Source organism: Ursus americanus, chromosome 3 (assembly GCF_024610735.1).
Source record: "Ursus americanus isolate L20-20 chromosome 3, mUrsAme1.1.p, whole genome shotgun sequence".
Taxonomy (NCBI): domain Eukaryota; kingdom Metazoa; phylum Chordata; class Mammalia; order Carnivora; family Ursidae; genus Ursus; species Ursus americanus.
Window position 1 is genome coordinate 55,053,710 of NC_142129.1, and position 23,418 is coordinate 55,077,127.

At 34.5% G+C, this 23,418-nt stretch overlaps 1 protein-coding gene and 1 long non-coding RNA gene across 11 annotated transcripts in view; one reads left to right on the top strand and one right to left on the bottom strand.

The window, feature by feature from the left end:
* The window catches only part of HDAC9 (histone deacetylase 9), a 726,671-nt gene that overhangs the window by 557,411 nt on the left and 145,842 nt on the right, over positions 1 to 23,418 (bottom strand). The window lies entirely within an intron of this gene.
* Positions 3,390 to 23,418, top strand: part of LOC148110397 (uncharacterized) — a 31,837-nt gene continuing 11,808 nt past the window's right edge. The window contains exons 1-2 of the long non-coding RNA XR_015723949.1: positions 3,390 to 3,521; positions 22,704 to 22,745. This is a non-coding gene — a long non-coding RNA (uncharacterized LOC148110397). The remainder of the gene's footprint in view (positions 3,522 to 22,703; positions 22,746 to 23,418) is intronic.

Below are 23,418 nucleotides of genomic sequence, written 5' to 3' on the forward strand. Positions count from 1 at the left end.
TTTAATAGCAATAATAAGGTGAACCTGGTATCAGAATAATTTTATTATGTGGGTGTATATATAAAGAATAGATGAGAACAGGAAGCCTAGATATGAGAAAAAAGGATAAGAGGCTGCAACAAATAATCAGGGACAGAATAAATGCTGGGGGGTGACTGTGGATATGGAATTGCTAGAACATGATTACTTGAAAGGTTAAGATACATCTTTTTATGACAAATTTATAATTTCCAGCCTATTCTTTTTTAAATGCTAAGATTAGGTGCTTTAAACTCTGAGGTTTCAGATAGATAGACACACAGATAGACAGATAGATAAATGGCATTAAATGATACATAGGTAGATAGTAGTAAACGATAATGCTAAGTACTTAGTCAAACAAAACCACCTCCTAATATGGTGACCATGAGCACATTACTCCACTTCTCCAGGCCTCGGTTTTTTTCATCCTAATATAACACTTGGGAGGAATAAACAAGATAATCAATGTAAAATGTTTAGTGTAACATCCCTTATTGCGAGCTATCATCATCATCATCATATAAAACTGACTAAAGTCTCATTAGTTTAAACAGTCTTAGTATCATAAATAATCTTTTAATCAAATAATTCAATTTATTCAGAACATATTACTTTTTCTTATACAAAACAAAACAAAGTCACAAGCATTCAAACACAGTCGTATCAGCCCCTCACCTGGCCTTTATCAGTACTACGTAAGCAATAAATGGGCAAGGAGAGCGATTTTTTTTCCCCCTAAAAAACTGCTCTTGCTCAAATTGCTTCAATTCCACTTACTCCTATGGTTAAACAATACTGATAAGCTCCCCAAATAAAACAAATCATAGATAATTTGGTTTTGGTTGGTTGGGGAACAAAAATTAATCAAGGAAATACGTTTTTTTCTAAAGGATTATGAAAAACATTCTATCAGTAATGCATTGAAACTGATATTAAAATAACCGGGGCAACGTCTCTTTAGATGCTATCATAGAGATATCAGTAGGCAATGTCACTCCTAAAAAGTGACAGTTCCAGCTCAAATTTGCCAGTAAAAAAATAAGATGAGAGAAAAAGCAGTTGCTTTGTCTAGTACCAATTGAGGTGTTATTTTTATATAATAAAAAATAGGAATCCTACACTCCAATAGCAGAGAGCTTGATATTGCTGCTAACACGATCATGTGCAAATGTCCTATTACTAGGTTACAATTTTGTAAATCTTTTAGGAAATGTTGGATTTAACTAAAAGTTTTTGAGCTTTTTTGGTCTTTTGTGTTAATTGTAAACAAAATAGTTAAAAATCCTTTAATTACAGAAGGATCACTTTCATTAAAAGTCCTCTTTGTTATCACTTTAATTTATACTTTACTAAAATTACCAGTGTCTACTTCAGCACTGCATAACACATTTTTATTTTTAAATTTCATGAATTTTATAATTTTATAGGATCAATCTGTGTCAAGAAAAGATAATTTGCATTCTAGAAATCAATTTGGTTTTAGTTTCCAGCATTTAACCAAGTACTTAGGACTCGAAATTTTTTCTGACCACAAAGTCCTTGTGTGTCTGAGAGAAGCGTATGTGTATATGTATGTACACACACACACACACACACACACACACACACACACAAACTTTTTGTTAGACTCTGTCTTGACTTTGTTATTCTTTTCCACAGCTAATAGAGTTCCCCACAGAAAGAGTGCCACTAATTTAATTTTCTCTTTTGGCTTTTTCACTCGTTTCTAGAAACCATTGTTTATTTTCCAGAGTCCATTAAACAGGTTGAGTTGAAATGTTAGTCACAGTAGAGCACTCAGGGTTTTTTTTTTTTTTTTTTTTTAACAATTTTTCTGCACAATCTACTTTACAAGAAAACATAGTAGCCTTTCTCTCTATTAGTTCAGGAAAATCCACTCTTGACACCATAGAATGAAATTGAAAACCATAAAATATAGAAATCTCGGAACTTTGCCCCCCAAGTGCAGCCGTCATATACCATCATTCCACACAATTCCATATAATTGAACAAATAATTGTTTATTCTGCCCTGCAACCAAGCCAACTGTCAAAAGCTTTGCTCCCTTTATAATTCCACTACAAGCACAAGAGCTAGTGGTATTATGAAACATATGTGGTGATGGGCTTGAATTCTACCTTGTGCTCACGGATTATTCCAATTATCAGAAGCAAACATACAGTTGACTTAATCATTTCACATTAACTTCATCATAAGCAGTGTGCAAACTTAAAGATCTGAAATGTTTTGATACAGTAAAATCTATGAGGTTTGCAGATTTTGTAGGTTCAATGAATGCCTTTCTCAAGTATAAGGACTGGAAGATAGGCTGTAAGATAACTAGCAGGCAATTTCCTTTCATTTTAATAAGGAAGTCATACAACGTAGCCGAAGGGGGCATGCCATCTTCAGAGAACTATATTAGGCTTCAGCACAATCCCCCAAATCTACACTTGCAAATGTTAATTTGTAATTTGAACACCGTGAAAATTAAATCATCACCCTAGGCAGGCTGATTCACTGGCAGGGGAGCAAAAATTGGAGGCCAAGGGCCATTTTCTATGGTTACCATCAGTCAATTATAGTCAGTAAAATGAAGCTTATCTTCACTGTTAAAAAAAAAAATCTGCCTCTTCAAAAAACAACCCCCACAAAAAAAACCTGAAAAATAAACCATCTGAGCATGTATACTGCACCAAAAGGCAATATTATTTATTTGTTCAGCATTTTTAGAAAATTTCTTTTATTCTTACTATTTTAATATAATTGTATGCTTTCCTCCCCAATTTCTACCCCACTAGAGTATCTTTTTAAAATCATCTGAGAACAAAAGAGTTAATTCTTTTTTTTTTTAAGATTTTATTTTTATTTATTCGACAGAGATAGAGACAGCCAGCGAGAGAGAACACAAGCAGGGGGAGTGAGAGAGGAAGAAGCAGGCTCATAGTGGAGGAGCCTGATGTGGGACTCGATCCCATAACGCCGGGATCACGCCCTGAGCCGAAGGCAGACGCTTAACCTCTGTGCCACCCAGGCACCCCCAAAAGAGTTAATTCTTAACACTTTAACCTCTAACTGATCTGTTAAAACTTAGTAGGAAGTAACAGACTTCAGGCACTTGTAGCTAAGGAGAAAAAGGAATCCAGGAGCCTGCTGTAAGAGGTAAAATAAAGAGACAAATAGAGTAAGGAGAGGTGCAAAGGAACAAAGACACACCTAACCAACCTGACAGTCTTGCTCAGCTGGTAACCCTACTTCTCAGACTCGTGCTAGCTCCTAACAGCAACCCCTTGCAGTAGCCCCGCGGCATAACTGGGTCAGGCGTGTCTTGGCCAAAGCTGGTGCTGACCACAGCTTTGACTAAGAGCCTGGGAAAGAAAGCTACCCCCTCATGCTCAGTTCAACTCCAAAGAAACCAAAGAAACAGGATGAGGTCTGGCTCTTCTGAGGAAGAAATACAGCAGCCAGAGAAGAGCACCTATAGTAGGAGTTCTAAAAATGTAAGTTTACATGGAACTTCATTTTTTTTTTTTATTGATCAAAAGTATTGCTAAACTGCCTTTACTGTGTTGGAACTCACAGCTCTTATTCTGCCAGGTAGAAGCTGGATCTCTATTTCCTAGAATAATTTAATATTATTTCTTCCTTAAATTTTTGTTACAGATTACTGGTGAAGCCTGGAATTTTCTTTGTGGAAAGATTATTAATGATGGGTTCAATTTTTTAAATGAGTAAGGTCTGCTGGGTAGGAAAGTCGGGTTTAGTAAGGAAAGATCCTTCACGGGAGTGGCAAAGAAGAGCCAACATCCTTGGTCCTCTCTGTTACTGCTTTGGGTAGGGTCAAGGGTTTAATAGATACTAATTCGAAATTTTGGCCAACTAAATAACAAATATCTTTTTATTTCAAGATATTCTTCTGCTACTCTCAGCCATGATGTAGAAGACTGCAGTAAGAAACCAAAATTCAGTCAACAGGATTGGCTACGGGCTTATAATAAGTAAATCCAGTCTTTGCAAATTTGTATCCAATCCTTAAAAAGACAGTAAATCTTACTTGCTCTGAAATGAACAAAAAGGATATTAAAAATATTAGCAGGTTAGTTAGTACTAGTTTTATCACAAAGTGATCTGAATTCTGTATTTATTGGTATAGCTTGGAGGTCACAAAATTAGGGGGCTTTTCACAGTTTCCTAGTAACCATTTTCTTTCAGAAACATTAGCCACATTTCACATATGCTCCTCTAAGTTATTGAGCCTAAAAGAGCTCTCATCTCGCTCATTAGACATGACTCTGCCTCATTATGTTTTTCATTTCAATATATTCTTTTGATCATTTCCTCCAGAGAATCATGGTCAAACGTCCACATTTTAATTACCAGCACACTAACACTGACAGGGTGGCTGCCCCTTTTGATAATGTAACACTTCCCTGGGGCAGAATGCCAAGGAGTTGTCAGCACAACTGCACCTACTATTTGATGGTGAAGCAGCAAATGTCACAACAAAACAAATGTGATTCAGCCCTAACATTTTTATAAAACCCAACCCCATTCGAGCCACGTCTGCCCATACTCAACGTCCAAGTAAGAGAAAGAGCACCATACTCTTCATGTCAGTGTGTGCATCCATGTATACACATATGTCCTGTTAAGCTACACGGGCTGGTCTCTTCTAATGGCAGAGGTCTAGCTCCCACCTGACAGAATAGGACCTATCCAGTGGCGAAGAAGAACCGATTTAAAAATTCTTATCCTCTGCGGATCTGTGCATTCAAACACACGGAAGCCCGTTTAACAATACTTTTTGATCTATCAATAAAATGGAGCTCTCTGTAAACTTAGTATTTTTTTTAAAAACTTACTAATGCCTTAACGAGGATGTCAAACTCAGTTGGTAAGAAAGAAAATTAATTAGAACAGATTCTTATAACATATAGTTATGAGGCCATTCAGGCGCAGATACAAAAATTAACCAATCTGTAAATACGATGGGTCACTTGCAGATAGGCAAGCAGTAACCAATCAGAAAGAAACAATTAAAAGCCTACGAATAATGAGAATATTCTTTTTAAAACCATTATCTGGCAATTAATTTAAAAAGTTAAATTGAAATTTCAAAAGAAAATACCTTCATGATGTCCTAAAAATTTTTCTCCTTAACTCATTCCTTGAAAAGCCTTTTCCCTTTCTCTTTATGGCAATTATTTCCATTTTATCCTAAATTAAAAGGTGAGGCAGTAAAAATTGATGGGGTGAACATTAAGCAGTTCACTCCAAATACTATAGGAAATGTGGTAGCAGACTGCATACGTATCTTCTGGGATCTGAAATAAACAAAACAGAACAAAACAAAGACAAACACATGTATTCTCTCCTTGCTCATTAGGGAAGGGTTAAGATGAGGCATGGATATCCAAACTAATCAGAACCTTGGAGACTCAATGATCATCCGCAAGGAATCCTGGGAAAGGAAGTCTCATTTTTCCTACTAGTTTAAGACCTCAAGAACTGTGGGCACTTGAGCTGTCCTGCTGCCTTGCTGTAACATAAAACATGAGGAGGAAGCCAAAACCGTAGGTAGCAAAACTGAGGATGAAGAAAATCATTTTGTGACTTTGGAATACAGCTCTATCTGAAGCCGGTTCTACTAGCTCCAGGGTTTTCAGTTCTGTGAGCCAATGTTCTTTTAACTTCAGTCAGTGCTAGTGGGACATTTTAAAATTTGCAATCGAAGAGATCTTAAATGGCACTTTGCTCCATATTCCATTTAAAATCTGAAAAACAATTTTGACTGATTTAGGTGAGGCAGTTTAACAATACTTTGGAACAATCGACAAAATGCAGCTCTTTGTTGACTTAATATTTTTTTAAAACTCACTGATGCCTTAACAAGGAGAAAGGGGTTGTTATTCCCATTTCATAAACACAGAATGAGAGAAAGCATAGAGAAGAGCTAAGCAGAGAGACCAAATCGTCTTAAACTCAGTACAGTGTCATCATAACCGTAGTTTCTAATATCTGTCACCAATTCCTTTTCAGGTTTTTGAATCTTATGAATGAAAGTGGTGAATACATATGAGCTCAAGAGCTAAATATGAACTTAGTGACAATAATGCAAGTGGGTTAATTACGTTACAGGATGAAATTATCTCCACAAAACTTATCCTAGTTCGCCTATGCTTATTTCACAACAGGTATCAATGTAGAAATGAAAGGTGGGAGTTATATTTATGTAACACGTTATTACATTTTTATCCCAAGGAAGTTCGGGATATAGAAACCCACAAATATTCATTAATAAGTTACATCTTCCTAACAGGTAAAAAACCTGCTTCTGCTTCTTTTAAGAATAGTTTCCTTGCTTCTTTGTTTTATCCTTTGGTTTCATGTTTTCTGGTTATGGCTGATGTTTTCAAAGTTGACACTAATTGATGATAAAGGAAAATTTTAAAACAGCCAGGAAAACACTTTCTAAAGATGCTTTATGGCTCTCGGTAATCTAATTTGTGGGAAATGCAGAATGGAGCACCACAGAGTGCTTTTCAATAATTTATGGTAGAGATTCATCTCCTAAGTTTAGAAACATGATTTGTGACCCAACTGTGCTGTGAACCTACTTGTGCAATTAGACGGCTGGCTACAATCCCCAACCTGGCCCTTCTTCCTGCACGCTCTTCTAGGTTTGCAATAGATTCTTGGATCCATCCTTTAGAAAATGAATAAATGAAAACACTTATTTATAATGCATTTTTTTTAAATTGTACTTATTACTAAAGCACGGAACTGGCTGGTAGATTCTTGTCAGATTTTTTCCTTCTGAGTTTAGAGGAGAAGAGATAAACACCAATACAAAATGATTTTGTTTTCATTTACATGCTTAAATACTGCAGGATTTTTTTATCGTGTAATGAAATCAGTGTCCTGACTAAAAATGCACATTAAATGGGAAAGGGGACCAAGAATATCACAGCTATAAGTATTTCTAGTTCAAGTTTTACAGGATTCACTGAGACTTAGCATTGAGAAAACTATTTTAAAAATCATCTTGAACTTAAAGCGCAAAAAGCCAGTTATTTTACCTTTTTTATTTACATAACTATTCTTAAGGTGTAGAATATTAGGTTTCTTACAACAAACAGAAGAGAGTTGGTCTTTTTCCTACATTCACTTCCACATCTCTGACAGTGTATTATTATCCAAATTTTCATCTTTAAATGAAGCAAATAGGCACTCAGCTTTAAAAGAAGAAAAAGAAAAGGAAAAATCCAGACAACAGACAGCTATGAATTATGTATGACCTGTGTGCTCAGGGACAACTAATTAGAAATCAGTTAAGAAGAAAGTAAATTCTGATGCCATCCTTCTCCATTTTTAGGTAAAAGAAAACTTTTAGTTTGAGTATTTGTCGTCAGCAAGAACTAACATCCACAATGAAAATTTATTTGTAATATTCTATTTTATACAGTTACAGAAAAAAGCGATTATATTTAACCCAGTAATGAGATCAATGGAATTGTTAAATAAAACTTGTATAATTAGTTAATTATCAAATGCCACTTGTTAAAGGATAAATGCTGAAAACAACAACTACATAAAAGGTAGAAGACCATTTTATTTAATTAGGAAAGTAATAAAGCGGTTCCCTGCTATTCACAAGTTGTCAATTGAGTAATAAGTAAAGTAAAAGAACAAAATTTTATTTTGCCTTATAGTGATTTATATTTTTTAACTGTTTTCATGTATATATTTTGCTGGACTTAATGTAACATAAAAAAAGGATTTGGCTAACATAATATAATAAAAAAAAACATTAAAAAAAAAAGAGGCTTTGGGAGTAAAAGCCCAAATACCTGGTTTTGACTTCCAACTTTACTGGTTTTGTGAACTTGAGTAACTATTTTAAACCTTCTGAGCCACAGATGCCTAAAATGGAAAGTGGAGGGAATACTTGACCTATTTATATTACCAAGTTAAGTATCTGAAAACATAACACTTGCAAATTGTAAAGCATTATTTAAATATAAAATACTGCTATTATAAAATTTTCTAAAGCTTTAATCTCAAAATTGTAGTGACCCACCTAAAATTAGAAGGTTAATTACACTGCCCAAGAAGAGCTGCAATTCATCACCTTATGAATGCAAAGGTGTTTTCTGAGCTCAAAAAATTTTTAAAAATCTCTAATTTTGTAAATCTTCAGCATTTTCATAAGATTAATAGACAAGTCCTAGATATTTTTTTTTGCTATATCTAAACCGGTTTTAAATATTCTATAATTAACACTTTAGAAAATTTTAGTAATTCTATAATTATGAATTTAGGCAATTATGGTTTCTGAAAAATATGTCTGTTTTCATATTAGATTATGAGGTTCTTGGTGCATAATCTAATTCTGAGACTATCTCTGTACTTGCTAAATATTTCTGCAATTGAATTGACAAGAAGCAACGTCTCCATGTGTTCAAGCTTAGGAATCCCTTACCTTTCATTTGTAGGCAGTCTAAATGGAACTCTGGTTTTCATCTATGGGTTGCTTGGGCAAGTATATCATTTTAACTAGATCTTATTCACACATGTTTATAATTTAGTCTCTGATTGCTGCATACATTAACTGACATTTACTTAAACCTCTGTAGAAAAACTTTGGAAATGCAACAAAAAATAAGTTATTGTATACTGTGACAGCGAACCAGTTAAACTAATTAGTTAAGGAAAGTTTTTTACCAGAACTGACAAATATGTGGCCAAATAGGTGAGAGGCCACAACCACCCAGCCACTAGGTTACCACTCCCAGATAAGCATTACCGATTCCTTGCCACCAAGCCTCAGCCTCTTAACACAGTACTCTAGGAAGCTGCTACCAGTTCTGTAGATTTGACATTCCAGGAGAAAAACATTTACTTATTTATATGTATTAACCATTACATGCCTGCAGGGGCCTATCAGGTACACTTTTGATCTGTTTAACCAAATGATTTTTATCTCCAGAATTAACACACATTCCTCTTCGTGTCAATGCTGATGCTGGACTTTAGTGCTTTTATCATTATTATACCTAGAAATAGGTTAACATTATCAGAAATAACCCAGTGTGAGAAATGCATAAGAAATAAGAAGCAGACGACTATCTTCAATAAATAAAAAGATAAACTTCAAATTCCAGTCTTTTGACACAGCAGACATATGAAAAGCAATTTTTCACTCAGAAGCCATGAATAGAGACATGCCTAAGGAAAATTCTGATAAGAAGATATAAATTTATTCAATGAGTACCTTATAATTTATGTTGTAAAAAGTCTCACAGTAACGAGAAAAAAGTGAAAGCATGTTTAACTTGCATTGGGAAACAGGCATCACTCTTTTTTGGCTTTTCCTGATGGAGTGTTACAATATGCGTGTCCAAAATATTCATATTATATATTGCTGCTGCTTATAAGCTGCTACTTACACACTCTCCCTTTATGTGTAAATGGCAGGCCTACCCACCTGTGGCGTCACACAAAGTTCCCTTGACAAATCAGGCCCAAACTCTAGCTTGTTAGCCCCCACTGTATCAGCTTTAGCTTCTGAGATTCACTTTTGATATTTCTGGTTGTTTTCTGAGAGTATCATTTTTATACGTTTATCTTGGCCAAAGTTCCTACTGCCGCTTCTACTTTATACTCTGGCCTTAGCCATCTTGCTCATTCGGGCCAATTCCTGCTCTTAAAAGATTGTTACACAAAGCTCAGTTTGCTACCATGGCTTAGCTCAGGACTCAGGTCACTGCCTTGATGCTCTGGTCACACCACTCCTCACACTCTGCTGCTGGGCTCTGTCTTGTAACATGATGACCTGCTCCACAACCCTCACGCCACCCTCACTAACATCTCAAGGCTCCTGATTAATAAAGCAGACGCTGACTTCAGATGGCTCCCACAGCAAAATTACTTTAGACATAGTACTCCTGTACCACATCTCTTTTAGGTTCCACACAAACCTTAACACCCTGGGATATGCATCTACCATAAACATTGCCAGATTGGGGCAGATTCAGTGAAACCACCATGCTATTCTCAAACCCACAGTTCCCCCCAGTGCCTCACTTCCCCCTGAGCTCATGTCATTGACGCAGACTTCTTCCTTAGGATGAATTCTTTCCTAGGGGTTGCAAAGCTCCTCCTAAAATTTGCCTTCTGTTCTCTAAGCCAACCCATATCACACAGTTTACTAAATATGCCAATAGGGCTGACAGGCCAGCCCTTCTTTTTTTCAGAAAGTATCTCCAATTCCAGATAAATCAGTGGCTACAAATAATATGGAAACTGGGGATGTGTTGTGTCTGGGAACTCCATATGTGGGATTTGTACAATCTGTAGTTCTGGTCAGTTGGTCTTCCCTATTATTTATGCATATCTATCCATGTACACACACAAACACACACACAGATACATGTATATATAATCCATATATTAGTATATAGCCACATGGAAACACAAATTACATGTAACCTCTACTGCTTTCTTTCCCCTTCTTGATACTTTCCCTTCATTTTGTATTTCTTACTGCATTGCACTCAAAGGGGAAATGTAAGAGATACATGATCAAAACTCTCCTTTCCTTCTGATTAAGAAACTGACCAATCATGGGGCGGGTCAGTTTGTTGAGCCTCTGACTCTTGGTTTCGGCTCAGGTCATAATTCATGAGTCATGGGTTTGAGCCCCAAGTCAGGCACCACACTCAGCAGTGGGTCTGCTTGAAGATTCTCTCCCTCTACATCCCCCCACCTTGTGCACGTGCGTGTGTGCACATGCACTCTCTAAAATAAATAAATCTTAAAAAAAAAAACCTGACCAATCATAATATAATCTCTGGAGCTCTGCCTCTTCTCAAAAATGTAAAGAAAAGAAGCATAGGATAAAAATTTTGTACTAAATAATAATATTAGTTATGGTATAAATATGAAGAAACAGTGGAAGTACAATTTAATTTTAGACCCCTGTGTTCAATAAGAAAAAAAGAACTCTTGAAATAATAAAGCACTTCTCGAAGTCTTAAATTTATTTACACATGGTTAAGTGAAGAATGATAATGATGGAATCATAGGTTGGTCCTACAAAATACTTGGATCATTCAAGGAAGGTTACTAAAAGTGTCTACCCTATAACTAGCACTGTGCGAGAGTAATGAGGAATAAAAATAAAGTGTACATGCTCTGTTAAACATTCTTCCATCACTGAAACAAAGCCACTTTTGGAGACATCTTATCTACCATTTGCCAAAAGTAAAGGCTCCCAGCAATATAAATGGTGCTGATCTTCTATTTTTAAAACAATGGCAAAGTTGATGAATAAATATCAAATCCCGGGAGCTGGACCAGGAATCATATATGTGGATGTAATAATTAGAATCAGACACCATCATACACCAATAGCCTCAGTTAGTGAACATTTCACAATATTCTTGTGACTTTGCTTGCTCACATATCCTAGGCAATCAGAATGCGAAAGACTTCCAAACACAGTCATTCATTCCATAGACACCTTTGAAAAGCCTAATATTTGTCAGGCACCAGAGTGGCAGTTTGATTCCCCTTACTTCTCCACTAGCCTCAGCTTGAATGTTTCCAATAAGGGAGCATACTCTTGAGATACTTGTTTCATATGTTAACATCTTTGTTAAAAAAGTATTTCCTCCATTAGAAACAACTTAAATTCCCCCAATTAAGGAAATGGTAAATACATTTTAGTACTTCCAGTCAATGAAATATTTCCAATTGAAAATACTGAATGTCATGGAAAATGGCTACATATATAAACGTATATAAAACATATGTAAGAAGGTGAAACGTATATAAAAAATATGATACTGGATATATTGGAGGTATAAATTGGAACATATATAGAAAGTATGATACGTATATAAAAAGTATGATATTGGATATATTGGTGGTATAAATTGGAGGCTTTCATTATCTGAGATACCAGAGGTATTGGTAAACTTAAATTTCACAATAAACTGGAGAGAGGGGAGTGAAGAGGGGAGCATCTTCTCTCAAATTCTCAAAATTAAAATATAAAAATAAGTTGATTTTTAACATATGTTTAATAAAATTTAGTTATACTTACAACTCTGAGCTCCTTCTTACAACAGACAGAGAGTGAATTAACTGTTGTGTTGGGAGGGTGAGAAGGAGCAGTGAAGCTTTTTTAAATGTAAACTCTTTTACTCTAATGCTACATATATACAGAAAAGTGAGAAAACCATAGGTGGATATCTTGGTGAATTAACACAAAGTAAACACACCCAAGAAACCAACCACAAAAAGAAATAAAACATTTTGAAAAACCACAGCACCTTTCTTGATGCTTCTTTCTGTTGCTAACCCCCTCTAAGTAACTACTTTCTGGACTTTCAACATCATTAACGGGGTTTACCTATTTCTAACTCCATAAAAATTAAATCATATACTAGGCACTTTTGTGTCTCACTTCTTTCTTTCAATATATTTGTGAGGCTCACTGGTATAATTGTCTGTAATAATAGTGCGTTCACTTTCATTGCCATATGATGTCCCATTATATGCATATATCACAATTTACCCATTCTAATTTTGAAGAACATTGTTTTGTTTCCACTTCTGGGTGATTATTAATAGAACTGTTATAAACATTCTGTACATGTATTTTTGGTAAACACATCTTGGTGCACACATTTCTATTGGGTATGTATCTAAAGGCCTAATGCTGGGTTATAGGGTATGAACACATTCAGATTAAATATAAACTGCTTGAGTTTAACTGTATCAGCAAAATGGTGAGTTCCATAACACAGTCTTCAGCTTTGCCAAAATGTTCTAGGACTTTTTAAATTTTCCCAAGTGTTTTCTTACTCCTCTGACATACAAATTATTCTTCCTGCCCCTCAAATTTATTTTTATGCATCAACCACACTGCAAATCTTGTTGGTTCCCTCTTACTGCACTATCAGCAGGTCAAATTCTACCAAAATTGCAGGAGTTTTTTTGTTCAAACTTTTTTCCAACATCATCTCTGCAAGTTAATAAAATCCTGCATCTTTTCCAAATTTTGCACCATAATTGCATTATATTTTTTTATATTTTATATTTTTGGAAAGAGTCCTTTCCAAATTGTATCCAAAAATTAAGAGAACACTGACCAAGAAGGAAAATGACCAAAAGGATGAATTTATAAAAAAGGAAATGTTAAGTAAGAATATTTGAGTGGAAGTGAGTTTTATAAATACCCAATTTGCCATGAAATAATATCTTCCTTTTTTTCCCCAGCCTAATAGCTGGTGGAAATCTAACAATGAACACTCAAATAACTTGAATACAGTGGTACGTATAAAAAATCTTGTAAGAAAATACACTAAACTATTTCTTGATGGTAGAATCAAAAGTGACACTTTTAATTTAGTACTTTCATTTGTACAATAAATATTAATTATTTGTATAAGCAGAAAATATCCATAAGGATTAGACTACAAGTGAAATTTGTTTCCTTTTTAATATCTACTCAACAGTCTAAGTTTTGTTTTACGTAACTATACAGAATAAATTTAGCTTATTTTCCATATGAACGCTCTTGAAATAGTTTATAACTATTATGATTGTTTCTTTTTCATGAGACAAATACCTCCAGATCCTCCTACAGTTTTTTCTATGACATGATTTCAAGACCCTGTGCAATTTCATTACTCTCATTTGGACATGCTCTACTTGTGTTCTTCCAGATTTATATTGTACTAGAAATATGTACACAATAGGAGCCAATAGAGACTCTTAAGAAATCAAACTTGTGAATTGCATAAAATTTATGGTAGTCTTCCTAGATGCACATGGTGATTAATAATAAAGTTCTTGCTACAATATTTAGTTTGGATAGTAAATTACAGTTTACAAGCTCTACAAATAAAAACATTTCTCCTATTCATGAAAACAACACCAACTTTGTATTTTAAATTTTCATGGCTAAGATCATTACTCTAATGTAATTGAAATTCTAGGCTACAAATGAGTAAAAGAAGTGGTGGACATAACTCTATTTCTGTTTTTCCCCTAAAAGGACTAATAACACAAATGGTTCTACAATGGTTATGTTCAACACTTTTTTTAAAGATTTATTTATTTGAGAGAGATAGAGAGAATGAGCAGGGGGAGGGGAAGAGAGAAAGAAATTAAGCAAACTCTGCACTGAGTATAGAACCCAACACAGGGCTCAATCCCCTGACCCTGAGATCATAACCTGAGCCAAAATCAAGAGTCAGATGCATAACCAACTAAGCCACCCAGGCACCTCAAGTTCAACGTCTTAGTGTCTTCTGTTTTATAAATAGCATAACATTATTAGTATTTATTTTTACTTCTAAAAACAAGAATCCAGTAAAAAAAAAAAACACAACAAAGTTACATTACAGACCACAATTTTGACAAGGGGTATATAAATGTTTCTGTGAAATATAAGAATATTAAAATAAATAACATGAAGCATATCTTCACATAAAGGTTATTTTAGGTGTCAATATATTTCATCGTTAATCATTATAAACTCTCTCCTATTTTTATTTTCATACCACTGACTCATATCTACATTGGGATTTTTTGAAAGGTCAATGATGCCATAGATATACGAGGGTCAATAAACATTGTCATTATTTTAAATACACCAATAATCCTATATTATTTTTAGGGTTGTAAGAAAGAATCTATCAACATGGAAATTCAACATTTATTTAAATATTTTGAGACAAATGTAACTTTTGAGAGAACTTTTGAGAGAAATGTAAAACTCACACGGTCACAAACATTCACCAGTTAATATGTACACAAATATTCATCGAGGCAATTTTTCTGAAATAGAGAATAACTGAAGACAGACTTAATACTCAGTATTAGGAGAAAGGTTAATCGCATGGATAAGATGCAACTATTAAATTGAGAACATTACAGTTTTCTACATATGAGGCTGCCTTTAATATTTCGTAGAATTTTTAAAAAGCATCTTGCAGAAAACTATGCATATCACACACACACACACACACACACACACAGAGGCACATTTGTAAATGCAGAGCAAAAAGTTCGAAAAAACCGTATTATTAAATGCTTTCTAGAAGAAGTGGAAGTAGAGGCAAAGAGGGAGTTTTAGTTGTTTTTATTTTAATTTACTCATAATATATTAAAATACAGTTTAAATAGAGACCAGATTAAAGGAGAAGATTTGACTCCAAAATGTACCTCTAACCTGTTTCTTTTTTCAAGCCTTGTCCAATTTATACTAAACACATTCTTTTTATTTCTTTATTAAACCTACTCCCCACCTCAGCATATGAAAGAATAGTGACCAATGCTGATGAATGGCTGGCTTCAGAGCAGTGATGTCATGTACAACAACCTAGAAAACCATGAATAAAATCTGAATATAACAATAAACTATTTATTTTTGGCAATCTTCTGAATTCCAAATTAGATACAGTTCTCTAACTTTAGTGGAAGCTCTGTGTATGTGTCTGAGAGTGTGGGAGCCAACAAAGGGTAGTGTTTGTCCCACTGAATTTAAATGTCTCTGCATATTATCCTCTTGGCTGGCCAGATGACAGAGGCCCTTGCCAGTCCTACTCTTTAAATAGAGACCTACACTTTTTAAATAGAGCTTACTTGTTCCAGAGAAAGGTTTTCTTTCCTTGTGCTCAAATTTTACTCTTTAAGGAGCAAATGAGCCTCTATGCCATCAGTAGCTCATGCACATATCCAAGATGTGTCTGACTTATGAGCAGGTTTTTATTCAAAAGGTTAAATTAAAACCTTCTTTTTATTCTCTGCTTTAATTTTCAGCACCTAATGAAAAGGTCAAACCATTTTCAGGATATTTCCAAATATTGCTGTCAACTATCTTTTCACCCATTTAACTATCCATGCGTAAAAGGAGTATTTGATTCAGAAGAGCTGAAGTTTCAAAATAATGCCTTCGTTTCTAATCATCCGTAAACAGCTTGCCTCCAGGCATTTAAGAACAGATAGGCCTCGTTATAACACACAGAAAAACAATTGCTGGCACGGATGAATAGTATTAGGTTAAAATGTCCTTTAAAAAAAGGCTCAGAAAGCTCTGTGAACATCAGCTCATATTATCACAGGTACTTTCTTTTTCAAGGATGGCATGTGCAATTTAAAGCACAATTGCAGGAGTCATCTAGTCCTATATATTTTGGCATTACGTATACCATCACAAGTAACAATTATGCAGTCTGCAGAAAATGGGCAACTTCTCAATATGTATAGTCAATTAAGACCATCATATAGAACATAATGTAAATATATGAACAAATTACCCAATTCATTCAAAATATATTCCAGTGGAAAACGAAGCATTCACCAAAAAAGTTAAAGGAACTCAATTGTAATTGAATTTACATTATTACTTAAAGTTGTGACTTAAGCTAATTTTACCTTCTATGATAAGTGAAAGCTGATTACATTTGATTAAGTACATAATCTGTTGCCATGATATGATTACTGTCTTAAGAAAATGCAAAATTTATTTTTCTGCGGCTCTGAATTCTTGAATCATTGATATGGTGAATGCAACCTCTTGCTTCCTATAATATATATATTGGCAACTAGGCCTGACCTTCTCAGGTCATAAAATGATTAAGCTCTTGAGTAATTTGAGAAATTCATATACGGCTAACATTTCCAGCCCTGAATCTTACATTGCTCACATATTCTACAGAAATGAAGTCATTAAATGAAAGAGATGAGAAAGATAATTCTTAGTACATACGAATTAAATGGATGAAAGTCATGTTATGACAAAGATTATAAATGGTATTTGATGATAATGAACAAGAAGAGGGGTCAGCAAATCCCCACTTTTTGAAAAATGACAACAGAATAGCATTATCATTCAAGAGTTATATTTTGGTGCCAAACATCTATCTTAACATCACAGTTGACACTATTTTATTTATTCACTAGTTCCTCTTTTGGGCATGGGAACAGTTTGAAGAACTATTAACCTTCAAGGAAAAAAGATGTTATGGCAAAGTCCAATAACCAGACTCCATTATATTTATGATACCATCATCTCATTACATATCCTTAAAAAATGAATACATTTGAAAATAGCAATTTAAATATTAAAATAAGTATGAAATATACAGTGTTCAGAGGATAAAATACAGTGATCTAGTTTTCTTCTTTTAGTTAGAAGATATGCCACTCAGTATGTAGAAAATATACACTGAGGCATCTACTCAGAGACTTAGTTCATTGCTGCTGTTGATAATAAATCACCATCCTCATTAGTAGCTACAAGAGCCTGAATGAAGCTTTTTTTTTTTCTCCTCTTGCTGGATAGATACATGCATATATCCACAAATCATGGTATTTGCATGTATATGTTCATGTGTGTGCATATAAATGCAAACTGGGTTCTAGTGTCATCCAAAGCATATCTAGGTTGAGAATTCTATTTTATACACAAAGGATGATGCTCTGCTAATTAACACAAATGTTAAACACTGGTTTTAAATACACACACACACAAACACACATAATCTTGAAAGCCCATGACTATTATGTAAAAATAACATGTTTTTGGGGTGCCTGGCTGGCTCAGTCAGAGGAGCATGCAATTCTTGATCTTAGGATCATGGGTTTGAGCTCCACGTTGGGTGTGAAGATTACTTAAATAAATATTTTTTTAAAAATAACGTGTTTTTAAAAATTAACCATAACTAGCACTTGAAAAGCCAAGACTTTTAAAAAATTATCCTCAATGATAACACTAGTGCTTATTTCCTATTTATTTAACTCCATTCCCTTCTTTGATGTATATCTATGTGTTCCCTGTACCATAACTAGTTTTCAATCTGGTTTTATTAGGAAGGTGAGACTTCTTCAGTTGGTCTTCTCAGTTTAATTTTCTGTCAGAGAAAATACAGTTACATTAAATTTCTAAATAATTTCCCCTAATAAAAAACTTTCTTGAGACAAATGAAAATGGAAACACAACATACCAGAACTTGTGAGATGCAGTAAAAGCAGTCCAAGAGGGATGTTCATAGGAATAAACACCTACATTAATAAGTAAGAAAGATCCCAACTAACCTAATTCCACAGCTTAAGAAAGTAGAAAAAGAACAAACTGAGACCAAAGTTAGCAGAAGAAAAGAAAATATGAAATGTTAGAACAGAAGTAAATAGAGAACACAAAAACAATAGAAAAGACAAACCAAACTACGAGTTCGTTCTTTGAAGAGATAAACAAAACTGACAAAACCTTAGCTAGACTAACCAAAAAAAGAGAGAAAGGACCCAAATCAACAAAATTATAAATGAAAAAGAAGACATACCATTGATACAGAAGTACAATGGATCGTTAGAGGCTAATACAAAGAACTACATGCCAACAAACTGGACAACCTAGGAGAAGTGGAACAATTCTTAGAAACATACAATTTACCAACACTGAATCAGGAAGAAATAAAAAATCTGAATAGATCAATTGCTAATAAGGAGATTGAATCAGTAACCAAATATCTTCCAACAAAGAAAAGCCCAGGACCACCAGATAGCTTCACCGGTAAATTTTACTAAACATTTAAAGAAGAATTAACACAAATCCTTCTCTAACTATTACAAAAAAACTGAAGAGGAGGGAATTCTCCCAAACTCATAGACACAATGAGAAAAGAAAACTACAGGATCATTGATCATAATCAAGTGAGATTTACCAGGCTGCAAAGATGATCCAAACATATGCAAATTAATAAATGTGATATGTCACATTAATAGAATGAAAGAAAATAATTATGTAATCATTTCAATGGACACAGAAAGAGCATTTGACAAAATTTAACATCCATTCATGATAAAAACACTTTTAAAAAAATAGGCATAGAAGTAACATATCTCAACATAATAAAAGTGAAATATGATATGCCTGTAGCTAATACCATACTCAATGGTGAAAGGCTGAATTTTTTCCCTTTAAGATCAGGAACAAGATCTACACTTATGTTGATGAGCAAAGTACAGAACTGTAGAATCATTATACTGTACACCTGAAACTAACATAACACTGTATGTTAATTGTATTTCAATTAAAAAAAAAAAAGACAAGAGAGGTGTATTTAAAGAAAAAAAAAAGATAAAAAACAAGACAAGGATCCCTAATCTCACCAGTCTTATTCAACATAAAACTGTCCTAGCTGGAGCAATCAGGCAAGAAAAAGAAACAAAAGGTATCAAAATTAGAAAGGAAGAAGTAAAATTGCCTCTATTTGCAGATGACATGATTGTTTATATAGAAAATCCTAATGATTCAACAAAAAACCATTAGAACTAATCAATGAATTCAGTAAAGTTGCAGGATACAAAAGTAACGTACAAAAATCACAACTAATTCTATACACCAACAACTAAATTTTGGGTGAAAAGGATATGAAGAAACCGATCTCATTTACAATAACATCAAAAACAATAAAATACTTAGGAATAAATTTAACCAAGGAAGTGAAAGATCTGTACTCTAAAAACTGTAAGACATTGATAAAAGAAATTTTTAAAAGACACAAATAAATAGAAAGATACCCAGTGTCCACTGATTGGGAGGATTAATATTGTTAAAATGTCAATTCTACCAAAAGCTATCTATAGGTTCAATGCAATCCCTATCAAGATTCCTATGGCATTTTTTACAGAAATAGAAAAAAACGTTCTAAAATTTATATGGAACCACAGAAGTCCCTGAATAGCCAAAGAAATCCTAAAAAAGAAGAACAAAGCAGAAAGCATCACACTTTCTGATTTCAAGCAAAATCATAAAACTATAGTAATTAAAACAGTGTGGTATAAAAACAGACAGAGAGAACAAGGGAAAACAATTGAGAGCCCAGAAATAAATCTATGTATATACATTCAACTAATATTTGACAAAGGAGTCAAGAATTCTCAATGGGGGAAAAGACAATCTTTTCAATAAGTGGTGCTGGGAAAATTAGATATTCACATGTAAAAGGATGAAACTGAAACTCCTCCCTCACACCACTCACAAAAGTTAACTCAAAATGGATTAAAGACTTAAATATAAGACCTGAAACCACGAAACTCCTAGAAGAAAACAGCAAAAAAAGCACCTTGACATGGGTCTTGGTAATGAATTTTTAGGAATCACACCTAAAGCACAAGCGACAAAACCAAAAATAAACAAGTGGGATTATAGCAAACTAAAAAGCTTCTGTACAGCATAAGAAACTATCAACAAAGTGAAAAGACAACCTACAGAATGAGGGGGAAAAAAAGTTTGCAAATCATGTATCCGATAAAGGGTTAGTATCCAAAATATGTAAAGAACTGACACAAGTCGATAGTAAAAACAAAACAGAACAACAACAAAAAAAATCCAATTAAAAAGTGAGCAAAGGACCTAAACATATATCTCCAAAGAAAATATACGAACAAACAACTGGTGCATAAAAAGATGTTCAACATCACAAATCATTAGAGAAATGCAAATTAAAACCACACTGAGATATCATGTCACATCTATTAGGATTGCTAACACCAAAAAGACAAGAGATAAAAAATGCTGGTGTGGATGTGGAGAAAAAGGGTCGTGCAGTGTTGCTGGGATTCTAAATTGACACAGCCAAAAACAGTATGAAGGCTCCTCAAAAAATTAAAACACAGAACTATTATATGATCCAGCAATTCCGCTTCTGAAAATATATCCCAAAGAAACAAAAACATCAACTTGGAAAGATATCTGTATCCCCATGCTCATAGCAGCATTATTGAAGTAGCCAAAACATGGAAACCTAAGTGTCCATCAATGGATAAATGGAAAAAGAAGTTGTGGTATATACATACCATGGAGTATTATTCAGCCACAAAAAATGAGGAAATCCTACCATTTGCAACAACATGGATGGACCTTGAAGCCACTATTATGCTAAATGAAATGACAGACACAGGAAGACAAATACTATATGATCTCACTTAATTTGGAATCTTAATAAACAATCAAACTGCCAAACTCATGGAAAAGATATCAGATTTGTGGTTATCAGAGGCAGGGGGTGGGGGGCGGGAATTATATGAAGGTGGTCAAAAGGTACAACCTTCAAGTTAGAAGACAAGTGAGTACTAGGGATATAATGTACAACAGGATGACAAAAGTAACACTGTTGCCCAACACATAGGAAAGTTGTTACAAGAGAGTAAATCCTAAGAGTTCTCATCACAAGGAGAAATTTTTTTTTTCCTGTTCTTTTTACTCTATCTATATGAGCTGATGGATGTTAACTAAACCTACTGTGGTGATCATTTCACTGTATATGTAAATCAAATCATCGCACTGTACATCTTAAACTTATTCAGTGATGTACGTCAATTATTCCTCAGTAAAACTGGAAAAAAAAATTTCCCTGATGTCCTAGAACACAAAATTAATGAACTGTAACTTATCTTTTCTCTGTGAAAATTTATAATCAAATGCAATGAGAGGAGTTTCTTTCAGAAAAAATCTCAAGTCAATAAACCATTTTAGGTGAAGTAGGACTTTACCATCCCTGGCTAGTCAGTGATTACTGAGATTCTATCTCATTTCTGTGAAAGTGAATTTGTATCAGCAAATCTGGGCTCCCATTGAGTTGTGTTGGTTTAGGAGAATAATTCGGATATGAGGACTCAATCAGCCATTAGTCTGGGTGCCTGGGGCATATACTGTAGCTGAATCCCCAAATGTGCCCCTTGTGAATCATATTAGCCCCACATCAAAGTCACCTTCTCTAGTTTGAAGCTGTACTTTTGTGGCTGGGTTGGAACTGAAGGAGCCTCTGGGGACGTGGACAAACCAGCTGCTAATTAACCAGACACTGTCTTGACTCTATGACCACTGAAAACTCTAGAGAGAAGGAAAAAAATACAGCTTTCCCATGGTACTACAGCACAGAGAATTATAAATAGATACTGCAAAGTGACAGTATGGTGTCAGCTACTTCCACTCAAAAGGATAAAACCTATTATAGACATAGTCTAGTTCAGATTACTCTGAGAACTATACATTTCAGATAATGCAGGCTTTCATATTTCCATTGAAAACTCACAGTACTCAACCGATTGTGGGCCCCCTAATGGAGATGAAGGTGAGCACAGGAATACATTAAACAAAGCAGGGGTGGGAGGGAGGGAGGATGAGCTACCATGATCACAAGAAATACAAGCCTCCGCTCTGGAAAATAGGCTAGCAATTAGAGGAAAAATGTGTGCCTGGCTTTTTCTGCTGCCTCAAATTTCTTATTTACAAGCATCAACGTGAATGTTAAGGCTACATGAAGTGAAGTAATGTATCTTCTAAGAGGGATAAGTGCGACAGAGAAAAAAAAATTACAGTTTTTCTCATCCAATCCTCATAGCTAACACAGTGGTAGAAAATGCTAAATGTTGATGGGAAAGAAATCCTGTATATGATATCAGTGTGCATTAACATAATCATTGGTGGTCATCCATCATCTTTAGTTTGCTCTCATTTTGTAGAGTCCCTGAATTGAAAATCTGTGAAAATTAATTTCCCCTGTGTTGCTATAGCTCTTGTAACTGTGTAAGTTCCTCTCTCAGTAGAGGATGGATGGATGAAGAGTGGAACCTTGGTATAATTTGCCTTCTTGTTTCAGGTTTCTAAAATGAAGTCTCCCGAGATCTTCATCTCAAAACAGGTGAATATCGAAAAATGTCTTGGGAATATAAGATAATTTGCAACTTATATTATGCAACTGGAAAAGTAAAAGCTGAGATAAATCACAACATATTATTTCCAAGGAGGTGTCATACCACAGCATTGAAAAAAATATAGATTTTTTTTAAAAGATTTTATTTTATTTGAGAGAGAGAGAGCATGGGCAGGGGGAAGAGAAGAGGGAGAGGGAGAAGCAGACTCCCTGGCTGAGCAGTAAGCCCACCTTGGGGCTCAATCCCAGGACCCTGGGATCATGACCTGAGCCGAAGGCAGATGCTTAACCGACTGAGCCACCCAGGTGTCCCCCAAAATATAGATTTTACATGTGCATATATGTGCACATTTGATTACTATTAAATCTTTCTAAATATATATACTTAAAAATCTAACATCCTGTATTGTCCAATAAGTGCTAAAATATTAAAAATTCATAAAATGTAAAGGTAAACCTAAAATGGAGAGAAAGACAAATGACAAATGCCCAAGTAAAATATTACAATAAGAGCTGACAGATGATGTGGGTGTACGTGATGTACTACAGTAAAAAAAAAAAAAAAAAAAAAAAGACTGGCTCTCTACATAGCACTGGACATGAACGAGCCTATGATGTTGCTATGAGCAACAGAATGACATGGTCTTAGATATATAAATGG